Source organism: Panthera onca, chromosome A2 (assembly GCF_046562875.1).
Source record: "Panthera onca isolate mPanOnc1 chromosome A2, mPanOnc1 haplotype 2, whole genome shotgun sequence".
In the NCBI taxonomy this organism is placed as follows: domain Eukaryota; kingdom Metazoa; phylum Chordata; class Mammalia; order Carnivora; family Felidae; genus Panthera; species Panthera onca.
In genome coordinates, this window is record NC_138340.1 from 168,309,387 (window position 1) to 168,327,668 (window position 18,282).

At 46.8% G+C, this 18,282-nt stretch overlaps 1 protein-coding gene across 4 annotated transcripts in view; it reads right to left on the reverse strand.

Annotated features, from left to right (window-relative positions):
* PTPRN2 (protein tyrosine phosphatase receptor type N2) overlaps positions 1-18,282 on the reverse strand; it is an 812,735-nt gene that overhangs the window by 360,327 nt on the left and 434,126 nt on the right. The gene's annotated exons all lie outside the window — the stretch shown is intronic.

The following is an 18,282-nucleotide window of genomic DNA, read 5'->3' on the forward strand; positions in this document are numbered from 1 at the left end:
CTGGGAGGGGGACAGGCCCCTTCAAGGGCCTTGGCCAGTCCGTGGAGCCACGGAGTCGAAGGGCCCTCGTGGACAGCCCAAAATCGAGCTGACGAGGCGGGCTGGAGCACCAGCCTGCCAGGTGAGCGCCCTGTCCGGCCCCGGCCTGGGGCCTCTGGTGGCACACACGACTGCCGGCACTTCGGTGGGCCTTCCCAGGCAAGGCGGGACCTGTACGGGGCAGGAGAATTCAGCCGAGGGGGAAAGACAGCAGGAGAGGGCAGTCGGGTGAAGCCGGGGGCCCGCCGTGGGCTGAGCTGTGTCCCCTCCCCAAGTCTGCACGTTGAAGCTCTGAGTCCCACGGAGACAGGGCTTGGAGACCTTCAAAGAGGTGACTGAGGTTGAGCGGGGTCATAGGGTGGGCCCTGGTCCCTTGTCACCGGTGTCCCTTCGGGAAGAGGAGGGCAGAGCACGTGAGGACAGAGGAGCCCCGCATCGCGGACCTCCAGCCCCGGACTGCCAGCAGTCACGTCTGTTGCCAGGAGGCCCGGACTGTGGGCGGCCATGCCAGCCCCGAAAGACGGATCCAGCAGGAAAGAGGCTTAACCGGGAGTTTCTGTCTGTGCCTCACCAGCGAGGGCCTCCTTCGTGGGCAGCAGCCGTGTTTAATTTGTGCTTATCAGCCTTCCCCCCACAACACTCCTAAGGTCACTGATAAAGTGGAATAAGATTTCCCCAGGCTCGCTCTCTCTTTTTTTAAAAAATAGCTTGCTTGCCTAATTACTTTGAGAGTATCTATTAATTTCATCATCCTCGCTGACTTAATCAGCCAACTGCATTTACAATTCTATAAACTGCAAAAATCATTCTACTGTCATATCATTCTAGGAACTTGTCAGCGCCTTGTAAAACCCAGCCGGTGTTTCTCCCTTCACTGAATTCCAGAAACTCTAGACCGAGCCAGAACAAACTGGGTCTAAATGGAAGCTGCTTCTTAGTTTCTCATTTAGAATGCCTTGTGACTTGAATCCGTGAAAAAAGAAGAAATCGTTCCGTTAATGCTTCCGGTGTCCAATGTGGGGGGAAATGATGGATTTTAATCACCAAAAAAAGAGACTGTTCGCGATGTTTGTGCCTGAGAAAAGCGTGCAGGCCTTCGGCGGATGAGGGGTGGAAATGTCCACGTACCCGCGCCCGGCCCCAGGGCAGAACCCTCGGACACGTAAGACGCGCTCAGACGGCCCTTAACGGAGCCCATGTTTCCACACTCGGCTCCCACAGCCTCGTGCTTGTCTCTTAGAAGCAGATATAAGTGAACCAACACATACCTGTAACGGGTCCTGTGCACTTCTTTGCTGTGGATAACACCTCACTTCACACACACACACAAAGTAATTAAAAAAGAAGTCAAGCTTGGTTTTCACCATAGGTCTGCCGATCCCCTGCGTCACACTTCTCTGAGATAACAGATACAGGTGAATCTTATCACTCTGCTGGCAGTCTAACTTCCAGGCTCGTATGGGGAATACTTACCCCTTGCGTTTTGCTCTCCCTAAATTAGTTTCCATCTTTAAAAAATTCACGGCAGTATTTGATTCCCAGAGGTTGCATATACCATGTCCTTCAAGCAAATACATGTGCATTTCACTTCCGTGACTCTGCGTTCACTTTCAAAGAATGGGTTAGAAGTGTCACCCTCCACGCGACCAAGTCTCATCTCTAAAACGCTCCCTTCCGTTCCTGCGATGGCGGTATGCGTGATGGATGGTCTGAAGCCTCTCAGAGTACAAAATGTGGCGTGGAGATGCTAACTGCTAATATTCCACCGAGGGGTGGAGCAGGAGTGTGAGAACGTGTCATTTCCTTCCCTCCTCAGACCACAGAATTTCCAACTGGAGGAAGCCAGTCTGCGTCCAGGCCGCCAGAAAGTGCCGGGACCTGAGGCTGCCCGCCTCTTTCTTAAGGTCAGCGCAGCTTATGATAATGAACACAGAAAGGTTACTATTGTTGTCTTTTGTTGATTTCTTCTAAAAAATGCAGAGAAGAGAAAGGTCACTAAGCAATGTGCCTAAGCTAGTTTGGAATTCACTAATCCAACACTGACTATAATAAAAAAGAGTGGGGACTGATAAAGCCCACTTCAGACGCAGAAAATAAGATTAGAAGTGGCGTTCTGATTTTCAAGCTGTCTTTGGAGACTTCAAAGATGTGGGGCAGGGAGCCAGGAAGGGACGGAAGCTCACGGAGCTTGGCCACAGAGCCAATCCGGAAACACTGACCCACCAGGAGCGGCAGCCTGGGGAGTGGCAGCCGGCCACGTGGTGCACATGCTGAGCATCAGTGTTCGGTGCACTTGGTCCGAAGGGCCCGTAGGTGCAAATGTGTGTATCCAGAACATGCCACGGCAGCCAGGTGGAAGCCATGTCTTCTACAAAACATGAACGGAAGCAACCCCTCAGAGGCTGAGGCGGTCCCACGCCGGACTTGAATCCGTCTCCGCGGAGCGCTTGGCAAAAGGCATGGGAGTAATCGTGGCTGGGGGGACGGCTGTCCAGGTAAACACTGTCCCGCATCCCATTCTTCAGGCTCCTCCCTCGTTTCTGACATCAGCTGCTCGCCGCTCCCGCAGCCCCTTCCCTGTGGCATGGCTTCCCGTCTCGCGCCCGAATCTCCACAGCCAGGCCACCGGCTAGGTTTACGGGACATCCGTAAGACAAGGTCCACGAGACATCCGTAAGAAAAGGAACTGACACTATTATGTTTTACGTGAAGTTACCGTAGTCCACACCCTCTTCCTTTTTACGGAGAGGTAGGGGTCATCTAGACAATATGAATGGAAATGACAAAGAATGTATCGAGTTTTACAAACTTCTCCAAGAAGAGCCTGATCTGCCCTCCGGTGCTGCGTGTGGCTCGAACACCACCCGAGGCGCAGTCAGACCGACTCGGAGGCTCCCTGGGCAGAACGCGGCTCTCACATTCCAGAAACGCCCAGGAGTTTCCTCCTGCCCAACCCCTAAGTGCCGGCAGGGGCTGGTGCGGGGCAAAAACAAAATGACGGAGAACGTCTCTGTTGCAGCCGTTTTTAGCATCCCCGCTCCTTCGCTAGATGTTTCTTCCCAATCATGTGTCCGCTGATGCTTTAAGAGCCTCCAATCCTCTTTCAAAGTAGCTGAACGGTGTGGAGGTGAGGGTGTGGCTGGGAGTGCTTCCTCGCACGGCAGCGTCCACGTCCCGGCTCCTCGTCAGCAGAAGGACGATGGCTAGACGCAGGCCCCAGGAGTCTCGCCTGGGTCCAGGACAGGAACGCAAACTGTGGCCACCCGGACGGCGTCGCCGCTCTCCCGGGAGGAAACACCAAGGCTGCAAGTCACAAAGACACACACCCCCGAAAATTCAGCAACTATCACGAATAATGATATTTTGTGGTAAGATGACCTTCCAGGCAAAATCCGTGGCACGTAGGTGGTTCCCCATGTCACCCATCCACAAGCTGGCACTGGTCAGCTTGGGCCACCGTAACAAAGGGCCACAGAGGGGGACGGGGGCTTGCACAATGACACTGATCATCTCCCCGCTGTGGGGGCGGGAAGTCCCAGGTCTCGGGGAGGGGAGGGTCACTTCTCCCGAGGTACTCTCTCCGAAGCCATCTTCTCGCTGTGTCCTCACAGAGTCTTTCCTCTGGAGCATCCTGGCGCCCGTGTGACTAGTCTCCTCCTCTTGGAAGGAGGACACCAGGCACACCCGTTTAGGGCCTGTCCACAGGACTTTAACTTTTCCCCTCTTTAAAGGTTCTGTCTCCACGTATGTCCGCTCCTGAGCTATCGCGAGTTAGAATTTCAACACAGGAATTATGGGGACACGCAATTCGGCCCACAACAGATTAATTCACAGGGAGCCGAGTGACCCGTGCTGACCTGGTGGGGGTGGGGCGGGTACCGGTGGGGGGTGGCGACGGGGCCGGAGGAGAACGAAGGCCACAGGGAGGTGGGAGGTGTCGGTGTTTGCTCCGCTTCCCTCCAGCTGGATGTGCACCCACGCCCGTCACTGGAGGCCACGCCAAGGGTGGAGGACGAGGAGAGAACGGCCTCACGGACGGGGAGCAGCAGGATGAAAGGTGATGGGGAGACCCTGTGGGGTGCTTTCAAAAGTAAGTGCGCACAAGGCATCGTCGGGATCGGGTGATACTCCCAATCAAGAAGGGCCTTACGTACCCGGCAAAAGGATTAAAACAACCCAGCGGTCACGGAGACGTGAGGCAGGGGGACACGGGGAGAAGACAGCAGCAGGGAAAGACGTTCAGAGCATGGGGTGTCCGGGCGCGTGCAGAGTCCCCCCCCCGCCCCCGCCACGTGCTTGATGAGTTCTGACGAATGAAGGAATGAATCCAGGATTACAGCAACCACGTGACGGCCCACGGGGGAAACACTGGGGGCCGCTCATGCCCCTTTCATCCCGCAGAGAAGGAGAGCAGCGGTGGGGACACCCGGGCACAGGGGCCACTGCCCCCACAGGGCGCGTGTGTGTTCAGTTCGCTCCCCCTCCGCGAGTGGATACGCCGGGCTTGCCATGACGGCTTCATGTGTCTGGAACAACTAAGGTGCTATCTTATTGAAGGCTGTTTTTTAATTTTGGTTTTTATTTTTTTAATGTTTATTTTTGAGAGAGAGAGAGAGAGAGAGACAGAGCGTGAGCAGGGGAGGGGCAGAGAGAGGGGGAGACACAGAATCCGAAGCAGGCTCCGGGCTCCGAGCTGTCAGCACAGAGCCTGACGCACGGCTCCAACCCACAAACCGCGAGATCGTGACCTGAGCCGAAGTCAGACGCTTAACCCACTGGGCCACCCAGGCGCCCCTCAGAAAAAGGTTTAGGATTTTTATTTATTTTACAAGTTGCACCACAGCAACAGAGAACATTATTTTAAAAGAAGAAAAATAGCCCACCACCCTCCACGCATAGTTGATCTGTCTCCACTTAGGGCCATGAGGGCTGCAAAGCCACGGCCTCTTTATTTATCTTTGCGCACTGGCACGTGGTGGGCACTTAACAGATGTTTGGGATTTAGACAATGGCTCCGTAAACGTTTACTTCTGTGTTCTCTTCCCGGCGCGTGTCTCTCGTGGTCTGTGCATCTGTTAAGTACATGTGCCAGGAAGTGTGATAAGCAAATATTTGTGATGATCAGTGAGTTGTCACCAATGCCGACGCCTTCGACCTTTTTCTGGAGTTGGAGACATAGACCTTCTCCTTTTACCTGAGTTTGCAGGTGCCTCTTATTGACCCCAAAGTCGCTGGGAGGCTGGTGCTCGCAGACCCGTCCGGCCAGCCCGGGGCCCTCCCCACGCTCAGAGCAGCAGCCCGCAGCCAGCCTGCCCCAGGCGCCCTCGGACTCGGTGCCCACGACGTTCCGTCCCAGTCTGGACGAGCCTCCTGGAGGGACTCACACAGAGTGTGGTATTGCAGACACTTTCTAACCACTCTCTCCAGGCTGGACTTAAAAATACCTTCATTAGTCACCACATTTGTCTACCTAACTTACAGTCTAGTGTTGCAGAGGCACAGCCACACACCGTGCACCCTATTAGTGGCCACCACTCACCTGAGTTCAGTGCCAACGAGGGATTTCCCCAAAGCAGTCTCCGTTCTAATGTTTTTAACATTTATTTATTTTTGAGAGACAGAGAAAGACCCAGCGTGAGCAGGGAAGGGGCAGAGAGAGAGGGAGACACAGAACCCGAAGCAGGCTCCAGGCTCTGTGCTGACAGCTCAGAGCCCCACGCGGGTACCCCAAGATACCCAAGCAGTCTCCCAGGTACCCCAAGCAGTCTCCATTCTAGAGAGCTATTTGCTGTTACCCAGGAGAAAGTTACTATTTTATTTCAAATGCAAACAAAGTTGGTTCAGCATTAGGCAGTGGAACCCATGAGTGAGGGATATAGTGGAGCGTGTGATTTGGAGTAACGGCACACGGAAAATATAACAGATAAACAAGTTTCCAATGAGGAGGTTTCCACAATTATTAACAATAACTGACGGGACATTAAAAAATTTTTGTAATGTTTATTTATTATTGAGAGACAGACACAGAGTGTGGGCAGGGGAGGGGCAGAGAGAGGGGGAGACACAGAATCCAAAGCAGGCTCCAGGCTGTTCACACAGAGCCCGACGCGGGGCTCAAACTCACAGACCACAAGATCGTGACCTGAGCCGAAGTTGGCCGCTTAACCGACTGAGCCACCCAGGCGCCCCCTGATGGGACATTCTTAACCAAAGGTCTTAGATGAATCAAGTCTTCCCACTGATGTAAAAACCACGACATCATGGTTTGAGTCTCAATGACATCACCATCGAGAGTCAGGACACGATTAACTTGTGGCCGGAGAGCACCTTTGCTCAGGACCCCGGCCGTCCCCGAGGCACCCATGCTGCACCCCAGAAACCCTGTCCCTCCTCCGTCTAGGGTCTGCCCAGGTACAGGTCTAAGCTGGCACAGAGTAGCCCAGAGCTCTCGCCTGAAACCTTGCACGGGAGACCACAGAAGGCCACGTCGGGAATTGCACCTGAATTTCAGTCTGGAATTGTGAGCGTTGCGACTGCACCCTCATTACACATCTGACACTTCCTTGATTTTCACTTTCTCTACTTATGTGACCCCACTTCTAGAATTCACCACGCCCTTTCCTGACCTCGACTTCTGCACCGGCTCGTCCTGCTGGGACGCCCTCTCCTTTCTGCACGGCTGTCCTTCACAACGGCTTGACGCCCATGGGCTCCGGACCCCCTCGTCTCTATTCCCTGCGCCCCCACACTCTGCGAGCACCCTCCTGTTCACACCTTCGTCCCCAAGTCCAGGTGTGGTAGGGTGGCACGGGCGTGTAAGAACAGCCCTGTGCTCGGCGGCATCCCCGGCGGGCACACGGCCGAGTCTCAGTAGGGCTTGAAAAGGACGCCCGTCTCCTCCATGAGACCAGAAGGTCCGGTGGCCCGCCTGCCTCCACCCTGCAGTTCAGCACTTAGTCCGTGCTTCTGATGAGCCCAGGATGGGTCCACAGATACACTAACCTCCGCTGAAAGCCTAACAGCACTGGAGGGTTCCCGGTCGGTCACACACACGACATCTTTTCTGCACTTGAAGGGGTAGAATCCCAGGGTGTATAGTTCAGGTGAAGGCTCAGGGAAGGCCTTGCATGGAAGACTGACGTACAACCGGGAAGCTCCCGCCCACCAGCTTCTAGGAGCTGGCTCCTCTTCACAGCGACTCAGGTCAACCATGAGTTTCACAAATATTGAGAACCATGGGAAAATTCAAGTTTTAGACAATTAGCCCCTCATTTATTTAGCGTCAGTTAGGTAAAAGTTCTTTAAATCAGTGTTTGATATACCCACGTAAGTGCCCATTTGAGAGGTTTTATAAACTTTAAATTGAAGTTTGTTTTTTAAATATTGCTTAATTGCGATTTCTCTGCTGCCTTTAAGCAGAGCAGAAAGAACAAACACTCAGCTATTCCTGATGCCTCCGAGTCCCCGTTTCAAATATTAGCAGGTGCTCTTTGGTGCCACAGCAAAGGCCTTAGACACTGTTGAGACGAGGAGGACAGTCACCCCTGTCCTCCGGGTGGTCCCGGATGTGAAAGTGGAAGGATACCCCACTTTAAGAACATCTTTCTGCTTCAAGAAAAAATCACTTCTAACCACAGAAAATTTCAGAGGTTCACCAATTTATGAACACAGATGAGATCACGGCCTACTTGAAAATGACCAGTGGTTACTACAGGCTCTCCGTGGTGTCTTCACCAATCGGAGCCCCACCTGCATGTCATTGCTCAAGAAAACGAAATATGCCTCTGCTTCTCCAGGACGGACAGGGAAGGGGGGTCCACAGAAGGACACGCTCTTAGTCCCGAGTAGATCAGATTGTACAGGGAAGGGGGCTCCACAGAAGGACACGGCCTTAGTCCCCAGTAGAAGCCTCTTGTCTGTTATCTCTGTTTTGAAACCCTTTATTGTAAATGGCATTTAAAAGTACCAATGTCCTAAATCAAAGATGCACACCTGTTTGGCTCCACTCCAGCTTGAATGACCATCAGATTGTCCTCAAAACGAAGACAACTGCACTCAGCAAAGGAAAAGTGCATGAATGAAGCTCAGAACACAAGGATACTTGGGTTCACAAAGAGACGTGGCAAAGAAAGGAAGGAAATCACAGAACACCGAAACAAAAATGGAAGTAGGAACCACACCTTGCGGTTTGTCTGCTTTGTTCTTATGGGAACTTACCCTCCAAGCTAATGCTGGTGACACAGCTCAGGCCAGGGGCCAGCAGTTTGACTGTGGCAAGGGTGTGGAGAAAAAGGGACCCTGGCACACCACTGGTGGGAATGAAAATTGGTACAGCCATTACGGAAGGCAGTATGGAGGTTCCTCAAAACATTAACAGTAAAATTATGCAGAAATCCCATTTCTGGGTGTTTGCCCTACGGAAATAAAATCGTTATCAAGGGGGTGTCTGCTCTCCCTGTGCTCACTGCAGTGTTATTCACACTAAATGGGCCATGGAAAGAACCCAAGTGTCTATCTGTGCATGAACGGATAAAGAAAATGTGGCACATATACAATGGAATATTACTTATCCTTAAAAAAGGAAATCCTGCCATTCATGCCAGCATGGATGAACTTGGAGGCAATAATGTGAAGTGAAATAATTTATCAAGGACTTCAGACTAAATCTGGGACAAAGAATAAAAGCTTTTTATTGCTTGTGGATGACTTCAAGATTGCAATGAAAGTCACTCCTATTTCTGTTTTATATATGGTTATTCATCATATATTAGATAAGTGTCCCCTTTCTAGAACCTTCCCTAATAGGTTATAGGTGTACAGAGGGCAGGGCCTACAGCTCATTTATTCGGGTACTTTTTCACTGTGTTTAATGCACACTTTTCGCAGAGAAGACGTTTAAAAATTCTGCTAAGTGGCTAAATGAATACACGGCAGGATCCAAGGAAGAAAGAATGCACGCATATACCATACGCAGTGCCTAATCACGTAGTGTGTCCAGACGACACTCGAGGCGTGACCTCACACCGGTGAGTCGGGAGCAGACTCGGGGAAGCTCCCATAGCAGCACTGTTTCAAATAGAAGCATCTATGTCTAATAATCCATAGTGAAAGATTTTAAAGTAAGGGGTGACAAATCTGTAGGCAGGAATTACCAAGATTCACAAAATGTAGAAGGGGGATTTTCTAAAAGTACACCATTGACTCAGGGTGGGTGAGCGGGGTTCCATTTACATCCAACCCAGGCTACAGGTGCGTGTGGTCCATCTCCGCTAGATTCGCTTCAGCTGCATGTAGCAGGGAACAGTCAAACCACAACAGCTTGAACAACACAGCAGATTTCTCTCTCATGTGAAATTTGGAAGCTGGTTTATTGACGACCCTCTTCCTGGCTTGCAGGGAGGTGATCGTCCTCTCACTGTGTCCTCACTTGGGGGAGAGACAAAGGGCTTGTGTCTCTTCCTCTCTTATAAGGACACTGATCCCACGACGACAGCTCCACCCTTGTGGCCTAATCACCTCCCAAAGGCCACACCTCCTAGGATCATCATATTGGGATATTGGGTTTCAACAGCAAACATTCAATCCATAGCCATCGGAGAGGACAGTGTGCGTGCCCACCTTCCCTCACAGATGTGTTCCAGGCGTGTTTACATTTGTCCTCTCGCACATAATTGAGAAGGAACACCTACACGTATAAGAATCAGAAGAAAATGCCCACCTGGGGTGCTTCCTGTTCGTCACCACCTGCATTTTCAACCCGCCATCAAAAGGCATGATGTGGAGGAATAGCCAAGATGGCAGAAAAGCATGGAAGTTTTTTGTGTGTCTCACGTCCATGAAATACAGGCAGATCAACACTAAACCATCCTGCACACCTAGAAAACTGATTGGAGGATTAAAACAACAATCTGCACAACCTGAACCACAGAATTCAGCAGGTACGTGGTGCGGAGAGGTGAACGGGGGACAGAGAAGCCACGGAGGGCAGGGAGCCATTTTTGCTTGTGGAGAAAGGATGGAGATGGAGGGGGGTCGGAGAGTTTGGGAAAAGCACCCCGCCCCCCCGCCCCCAACAGAAGGAGCTGGAGAGAAACCAGAAAAGTGGAAACAGCTGTAGGGACTGAACTAAAAAGGGAGAAAGGAGAGGGTTTAAATTCCATTAAGACTTTATAAACAGGGATCACAGAGTCTGAAACTCTGCAGCTCGATACCTGGTGGTGCTCTGGTGGGAAAGGCAAATCCCCAGGAGCAGAGTGGGGTCTGGGAGATCCTCAGGCCACACAGGGAGAAGCAGTTCCACTGCTGGAAAGGCATTTGGTAGAGGCTCTGTGGCCACCCAGTCCCAGCAGACCCTGGAGAACCACCACATTTGCTGGTGCTGGAACAAGGTCATTAAAGGTGAAGCCTGGTGCCAGACGTGTGTTGTGACTTTCCATAATCCCTGAAACGCTGCTGCTACACAATTGTGTGAATCTTTTCTGGGGCGGGCTGGCACCCGGCCGCAGTCGCTGAGCATCAGCAGCAGCACAGTCCTGCGAACGTTCCTGGGTGCAGCCAGCACCCAGCCATTGCTTGGTGAGACCCTCCCACAGAGGGGCAGGACGGGTCAAAGTCACAGTCCTCTAGAAGTGAGGGGTTGGGAAACACAGCTGCATTTGAGATAAAACTTAGGAGGGAGGTGCCACCTGGCAACCTGATGGCTCGGTCACAGACAGTGGACGGAAGCCAGAGACAAAGGATGGGTGCACAATTGCTGGTCAGGGAGAGCACAGAGTTCCGATACTAGAGACTGGGTAGCTGGGTGACGCCATTTTCACACCTCCCACACAGCATACACACCTAAAAGTGCCACAACAATCCATCCCAGTAAGCTAAGCAGCGCCATCTAGTGGAGAACAGAACCATTACACTAAGCCCCGCCCAACTGGGCCAACCTCACTCTTCAGGAACAACACAAATCTCTCCACCTGCTTAGTTTATGGACTATACAGTGCTTCATAGTTTGACTTCTAGGGAAAACCAATGTAATTTCAATTGTATTTCAGTCTGTTCACTGATCAATCTATTCAATTTTCTTTTTCCTTTTTCTTTTCCTTGTTTTTTCTTTTTCTTGAATACAGAAAGAGAAAAAAATTATTTTTATTTTCAATTTTTATTTAAAAAAATTTTTTTAATGTTCATTTATTTTTGAGAGACAGAGAGAGAGCAAAGCAGGGAAGGGGCAGAGAGAGAAGGAGACACAGATCCAAAGTAGGCTTCAGGCTCTGAGCTGTCAGCACAGGGCCCGATGCGGGGCTTGAACCCACGAACTGCAAGATCATGACCTGAGCCAAAGCCGGACGCTTAACCAACTGAGCCACCCAGGTGCCCCTAGTTTCAATTTTTATTAAAAATATTTTCTTTATTTTTTTTACTATATTTTTTACTTTTTGTAAATTTTTCAAATTCTATTTTAGTTCCATCATTTCATTTTATTCTATTTCATTGTATTCATTTTCTCAATTTTTCAAACGTTTTCTTTCTTTTTTCTTTTTTCTCTAATCTATCAAGCTCCTTTCAATAGCCAGACCAAAACACACCTAGAATCTAGGATCATTTATTTGATTGTGTGTGTGTGTGTTGTTTTTAATTTTTTAATTTTAATTTTTTTTACCTTATCAATTCCTTTTCTCCTTCAAAATGATGAAACAAAGGAATTCACCCCAAAAGAAAGAGCAAGAAGAAATGACAGCCAGGGACTTAATCAACATAGCAAGATGTCTGAACCAGAATTTAGAATCATGATAGCAATGATACTAGTTGGGGTCAAAAATAGATTAGAATCCCTCTCTGTGGAGATAAAAGAAGTAAAAACTAGTCAGGACAAAATAAAAAATGTTATAACTGAGATGCAATCCCGAATAGATGCCACGGCAGCAAGGATGGATGAGGCAGAGCAGCGAATCAATGATACAGAGGACAAACTTATGGAGAATAATGACCGCCCCCCCCCCCCAAAAAAAATAAGAGGGAGACTAAGGCAAAAGAGCACGATTTAAGAATTAGAGAACTCAGTGACTCATTAAAAAGGAACAATATCAGAATCATAGGGGTCCCAGAAGATGAAGAGAGAGAAAAAGGGGTAGAAGGGTTATGTGAGCAAATCATAGCAGAAAAGTTGTCTAACCTGGGGAAAGATACAGACTTCAAAATCCAGGAAGCACAGAAAACTCCCATAAGATTCAACAAAAAACAACCATCAACAGGGCATATCATAGTCAAATTTACAAAATACTCAGGCAAGAAAAGAATCATGAAAGCAGCAAGGGAAAAAAGTCCTTAACCTACAAGGGAAGACAGATCAGGTTTGCAGCATACCTATCCACAGATACATGGCAGGCCAGAAAGGAGTGGCAGGATATATTCAATGTGCTGAATCAGAAAAATATGCATCCAAGAATTCTTTATCTAGCAAGCCTGTCATTAAAAATAGAAGGAGACATATGGGGTGCCTGGGTGGCTCGGTTGTTTGAGCGTCTGACTTCAGCCCAGGTCATGGTCTTGCAGTGAGTTTGAGCCCCATGTCAGGCTCTGTGCTGACAGCTCAGAGCCTGTAACCTGCTCCAGATTCTGTGTCTCCCTCTCTCTGCCTCTCCCCTGCTCATGCTCTGTCCCTCTCTCTGTCTCTCTCTCAAAAATAAATAAACATTTTTAAAAAATTTTTTTAAATAGGAGAAATTAAAAGTTTCCAAGACAAACAAAAATTAAAGGAGTCTGTTACTACTAAACCAGCCCTGCAAGAAATTTTAAGGGGGACTCTCTGAAGGGAGAAAAGACAAAAAAAAAAAAAAAAAAAAAAAAAAAAAAAAAAAAAAAAAAAAAAAGGCCAAAAGCAACAAAGACTAGAAGGGACCAGAGAACACCACCAGAAACTCCAACTCTACAAGAAACATAATGACAATAAACTCATATCTTTCAGTACTCACTCTAAACGTTAATGGACTAAATGCTCCAATCAAAAGATATAGGGTAACAGAATGGATAAGAAAACAAGGCCCATCTATATGCTGTTTATACGAGACCCACTTTAGACCTAAAGACACCTTCAGATTGAAAGTAAGGGGATGGAAAACCATCTATCATACTAATGGTCGACAAAAGAAAGCCAGAGTAGCCATACTTAGACAATCTAGACTTCAAAATAAAGAATGTAACAAGAGATGAAGAAGGGCATTATATTATAATTAAGGAGGCCTAACAATTGTAAACATTTATGCTCCAAATGTGAAAGCCCCAAAATATATAAATCAATTAATCACAAACATAAAGAAACTCACTGAAAATAATACCATAGTAGTAGGGGACTTCAACACCCCACTTACAACAATGGACAGATCATCTAAACAGAAAATCAACAAGAAAACAATGGCTTTGGATGACACACTGGACCAGATGGACTTAACAGATATATTCAGAACATTTCATCCTAAAGCAGCAGAATATACATTATTCTCCAGTGTACATGGAATGTTCTCTAGAACAGATCACATACTAGGCCACAAATCAGCCCTCAACAAGTACAAAAAGATCTAGATCATACCATGCATATTTTTCAGACCAAGCTATGAAACTCAAAATCAACCACAAGAAAAAAAGTTGGAAAGGTAGCAAATACTTGGAGACCAAAGAACATCCTACTAAAGAATGAATGGGCTAACCAAGAAGTTAAAGAGGAAATTAAAAAGTACATGGAAGCCAATGAAAATGATAACACCCAACCCAAAACCTCTGGGACGCAGCAAAGGCAGTCATAAGATGAACGTACATAGCAATCCAGGTCTTCCTAAAGAAGGAAGAAAGATCTCAGATACACAACCTAATCTTACACCTTAAAGAACTGGGAAAAGAACAGCAAATAAAACCCCAAACCAGGAGAAGACAGGAAATAATAAAGATTGAAGCAAAAATCAATGCTATTGAAACCAAAAAAACAGTAGAACAGATCAATGAAACCAGAAGCTGGATCTTTGAAAGAATTAACAAAATTGATAAACCAGTTTGATCAAAAAGAAAAAGGAAAGGACCCAAATAAATAAAATCAAGAATGAAAGAGGAGAGATCACAACCAACACATCAGAAATAAAAACAACAATAAGAGAATATTATGAGCAATTATACATCAATAAAATGGGCAATCTGGAAGAAATTGACAAATTCCTAGAGACATATACATTACCAAAACTGAAACAGGAAGAAATAGAAAATTCGAACAGACCCAAAACCAGTAAAGAAATTGAATTAGTAGTAAAAAAAATCTCCCCAAAAACAAGAGTCCAGGACCAGATGGCTTTTCAGGGGAATTCTACCAAATATTTAAGGAAGAGTTAACACCTATTCTCTTGAAGCTGTTCCAAAAAATAGAAATGGAAGGAAAACTTCCAAACTCTTGCTATGAAGCCAGCATTACCTTGATTCCAAAACCAGACAAAGACCCCACTAAAAAGGAGAACTATAGACCAATTTCCCTGATGAACACGGATACAAAAATCCTCAACAAGATATTAGCCAACCAGATCCAACAATACATTAAAAAAATTATTCACCATGACCAAGTGGGATTTATACCTGGGATGCAGGGCTGGTTCAATATCTGCAAAACAATCGTTGTGATTCATCACATCAATAAAAGAAAGGACAAGAACCACATGATCCCCTCAATAGATGCAGAGAAAGCATTTGACAAAATACAGCATCCTTTCTTAATAAAAACCCTCAAGAAAGTAGGGATAGAAGGAGCATACTTTGAGATCATAAAAGCCATATATGAAAGACCCACTGCTAATATCATCCTCAATGGGAAAAAACTGAGAGCCTTCCCCCTAAGGTCAGGGACAAGACAGGGATGTCCACTCTTGCCATTGTTATTCAGCATAGTATTGGAACTCTTGGCCTCAGCAGTCAGACAACACAAAGAAATAAAAGGCACCCAAATTGGCCAGGAGGAGGACAGACTTTCACTCTTCACAGATGACAGGATACTCTATATGGAAAACCCAAAAGATTCCACCAAAAAACTTCTAGAAGTGATTCATGAATTCAGCAAAGTGGCAGGATATAAAATCAATGCACAGAAATCGGTTGCATTCCTATACACCAACAATGAAGCAACACAAAGAGAAGTCAAGGAATAGATCCCATTGACAATTGCACCAAAAACCATAAAATACCTAGGAATAACTCTAACCAAAGAGGTGGAAAATCTATACACTGAAAACCATAGAAAACTCATGAAAGAAATGAAGAAGACACACCAAAAAATGGAAAAACATTCCATGCTCCTGAATCGAAAGAACAAATATTGTTAAAATGTGAGTACTACCCAAAGCAACCTACACATTCGATGCAATACTATCAAAATAACACCAGCATTCTTCACAGAGCTAGAAAAAACAATCCTAACATTTGTATGGAACCAGAAAAGACCCCAAATAGCCAAAGCAATCTTGAAAACCAAAGCTGGAGGCATCACAATCCCAGACTTCAAGCTGCATTACAAAGTTGTAACCATCAAGACAGCATGCTACTGGCACAAAAGCAGATACTCAGATCAATGGAACAGAATAGAGAACCCAGAAACGGACCCAGAAATGTATGGCCAACTAATCTTTGACAAAGCAGGAAGGAGTATCCAATGGAATAAAGACAGTCTCTTCAGCAAGTGGTGCTGGGAAAACTGGACAGCGACATGCAGAAGAATGAACCTGGACCACTTTCTTACACCAGACACAAAAATAAACTCAAAATGGATGAAAGACCTAAATGTAAGACAGGAAGCCATCAAAATCCTCGAGAAGAAAGCAGGCAAAAACCTCTGCTTGACCTCTGCCACAGCACCTTCTTACTCAACACGTCTCCGGAGGCAAGGGAAACAGAAGCAAAAATGAACTACTGGGACCTCATCAAAATAAAAAGCGTCTGCACGGCGAAGGAAACAATCAGCAAAACTAAAAGGCAACCGACAGAATGGGAGAAGATATTTGCAAATGACATATCAGATAAAGGGTTAGTATCCAAAATCTACAAAGAACTTATCAAACTCAACACCCAAAAAACAAATAATCCAGTGAAGAAATGGGCAAAAGACATGAATAGACACTTCTCCAAAGAAGACGTCCAGATGGCCAACCGGCACATGAGAAAATGCTCAACATCACTCATCATCAGGGAAATACAAATCAAAACCACAATGAGATACCACCTTACACCTGTCAGAATGGCTCACATTAACAACTCAGGCAACAACAGATGTTGGCGAGGATGCGGAGAAAGAGGATCTCTTTTGCATTGTTGGTGGGAATGCAAGCTGGTGCAGCCACTCTGGAAAACAGTATGGAGGTTCCTCAAAAAACTAAAAATAGAACTACCCTATGACCCAGCAATGGCACTACTAGGTATTTATCCACGGGATACAGGGACACATTCACCCCCATGTTTATAGCAGCACTATCGACAATAGCCAAAGTATGGAAAGAGCCCAAATATTCATTGGTGGATAAACAGGTAAAGAAGATATGGTATATACATACAATGGAGTATTACTCGGCAATCAAAAAGAATGAAATCTTGCCATTTGCAACTACGTGGATGGAACTGGAGGGTATTATGTTAAGCGAAATTAGAGAAAGACAAATATGTGACTTCACTCATATGAGGACTTTAATGTACAAAACAGATGAACATAAAGGGAAGCAAAAATAATATAAAAACGGAGGGGGACGAAAACATAACAGACTCTTAAATATGGAGAACAAACAGAGGGTTGCTGGAGGGTTGTGGGGGGGGGATGGGCTTTGTGGGTAAGGGGCATTAAGGAATCTACTCCTGAAATCTGCATTGCACTGTATGCTAACTAACTTGGATGTAAGTTTAAAAAATAAAATAAATAAAAGTTTTTTGAAAAGGCATGATGCTCACAGTGGAGATCTGGGTCTGTCATTCCCCAAGAGTTTCTCCACTGGATGGGAAGAAATAATCTATGTGACTGGCAAAAACCTAGCCATGAAAGAGAACTAATGCTACCTCCCATACCTGGGACCAGCTTTCTCCTGCTCACATCAAGGCTCTCATCGGCTGAATAGCACATTCCTTGAAGAAAACACTTTGTTCTCTGAATTTCTAGGGCAGAATCCTCACCTTATGCCTTCTCTTCTCAGCCAGTCTCCTTGTTAGCAAATTAGGCAAGTTGCCAAGATGCCATTCCATTAGGCAGGGTGCTGGCCACCATGAACACGCTCTGCGCATCCGTCCACTCACCCGTCAACCGTCCTTGACCTCTATCCGTCTATCTTTTCCTTTGCTCCAAAACAAGGATGCAAAGTCTTCTTTAGTTCAGAAACTTACTTTCAGTTCCTAATTTTTAAGCGCGTACACTCTCCAGAATATCTTTCTTCCCTGCTTCCTCTCTCATTTGTCTCTCTTTTTTCTTCCCTTTTATCTTGCAAATCCCACAGAGAAAGGCAGATGATTGAAAAGGGAGGCTTAGGCAGAGCAGAGGAAAACAATTCTAGCTGCAATGGCCCAAGGAGCCTGGGAGGTTAGCTGACCTTTCCTCGCGGGCCAGCCGGGCGCCAATCTTGCCTCGTTCCTGTTCCGTGTGGATCTAATTGCTTCCTTGTCTATCTTTGAGCTTCTCTAAGCCATAATATCTTCTGTTACCTTTTCTCCGTTTGTTATTGTTTTCTGTTTATTCGTTTTGTTTGTGACCTAAAATCCTAAATGAACAAATTCCTGATTTAAAAAAAAAAGAAATTCAAGATACTTTTAGATAACTTGTGGCCAAAGCGTCAGGGGCTCTTGACTGAAGCACGAAGCATGTGTCCCTAGGGTGAGGGTTGAAGGAAAGGTGCAGGGCACCACCCCAGGCACAAGCACCTGCTTGCTCTCAGTTTGGAAGTCTGTCCCACTTCTGTGTCCAGCACAATCCGGCCCCATTTCACATTTTGTTTTACTCTTACCTGCTGAGGACAGGTACAAACACACACCTGTTCCTGGTCCACCCCCCCCCCCCCCACCATGTACATATTTGGAATCCAATTTTAGAGAAAGCATTGCCATTTTCTCTTTACTTACCAGTGGCTCGTTTTGTTAATTTTTAACTAAAAAGAGCTGTTTTTCGCCACTAGCAGACAACATATGAGATATTTATTTTCTGTCAGTTAAGCAAATAGCTATTTATGGGAGTTCAAAACAGATTATAAATGTGTC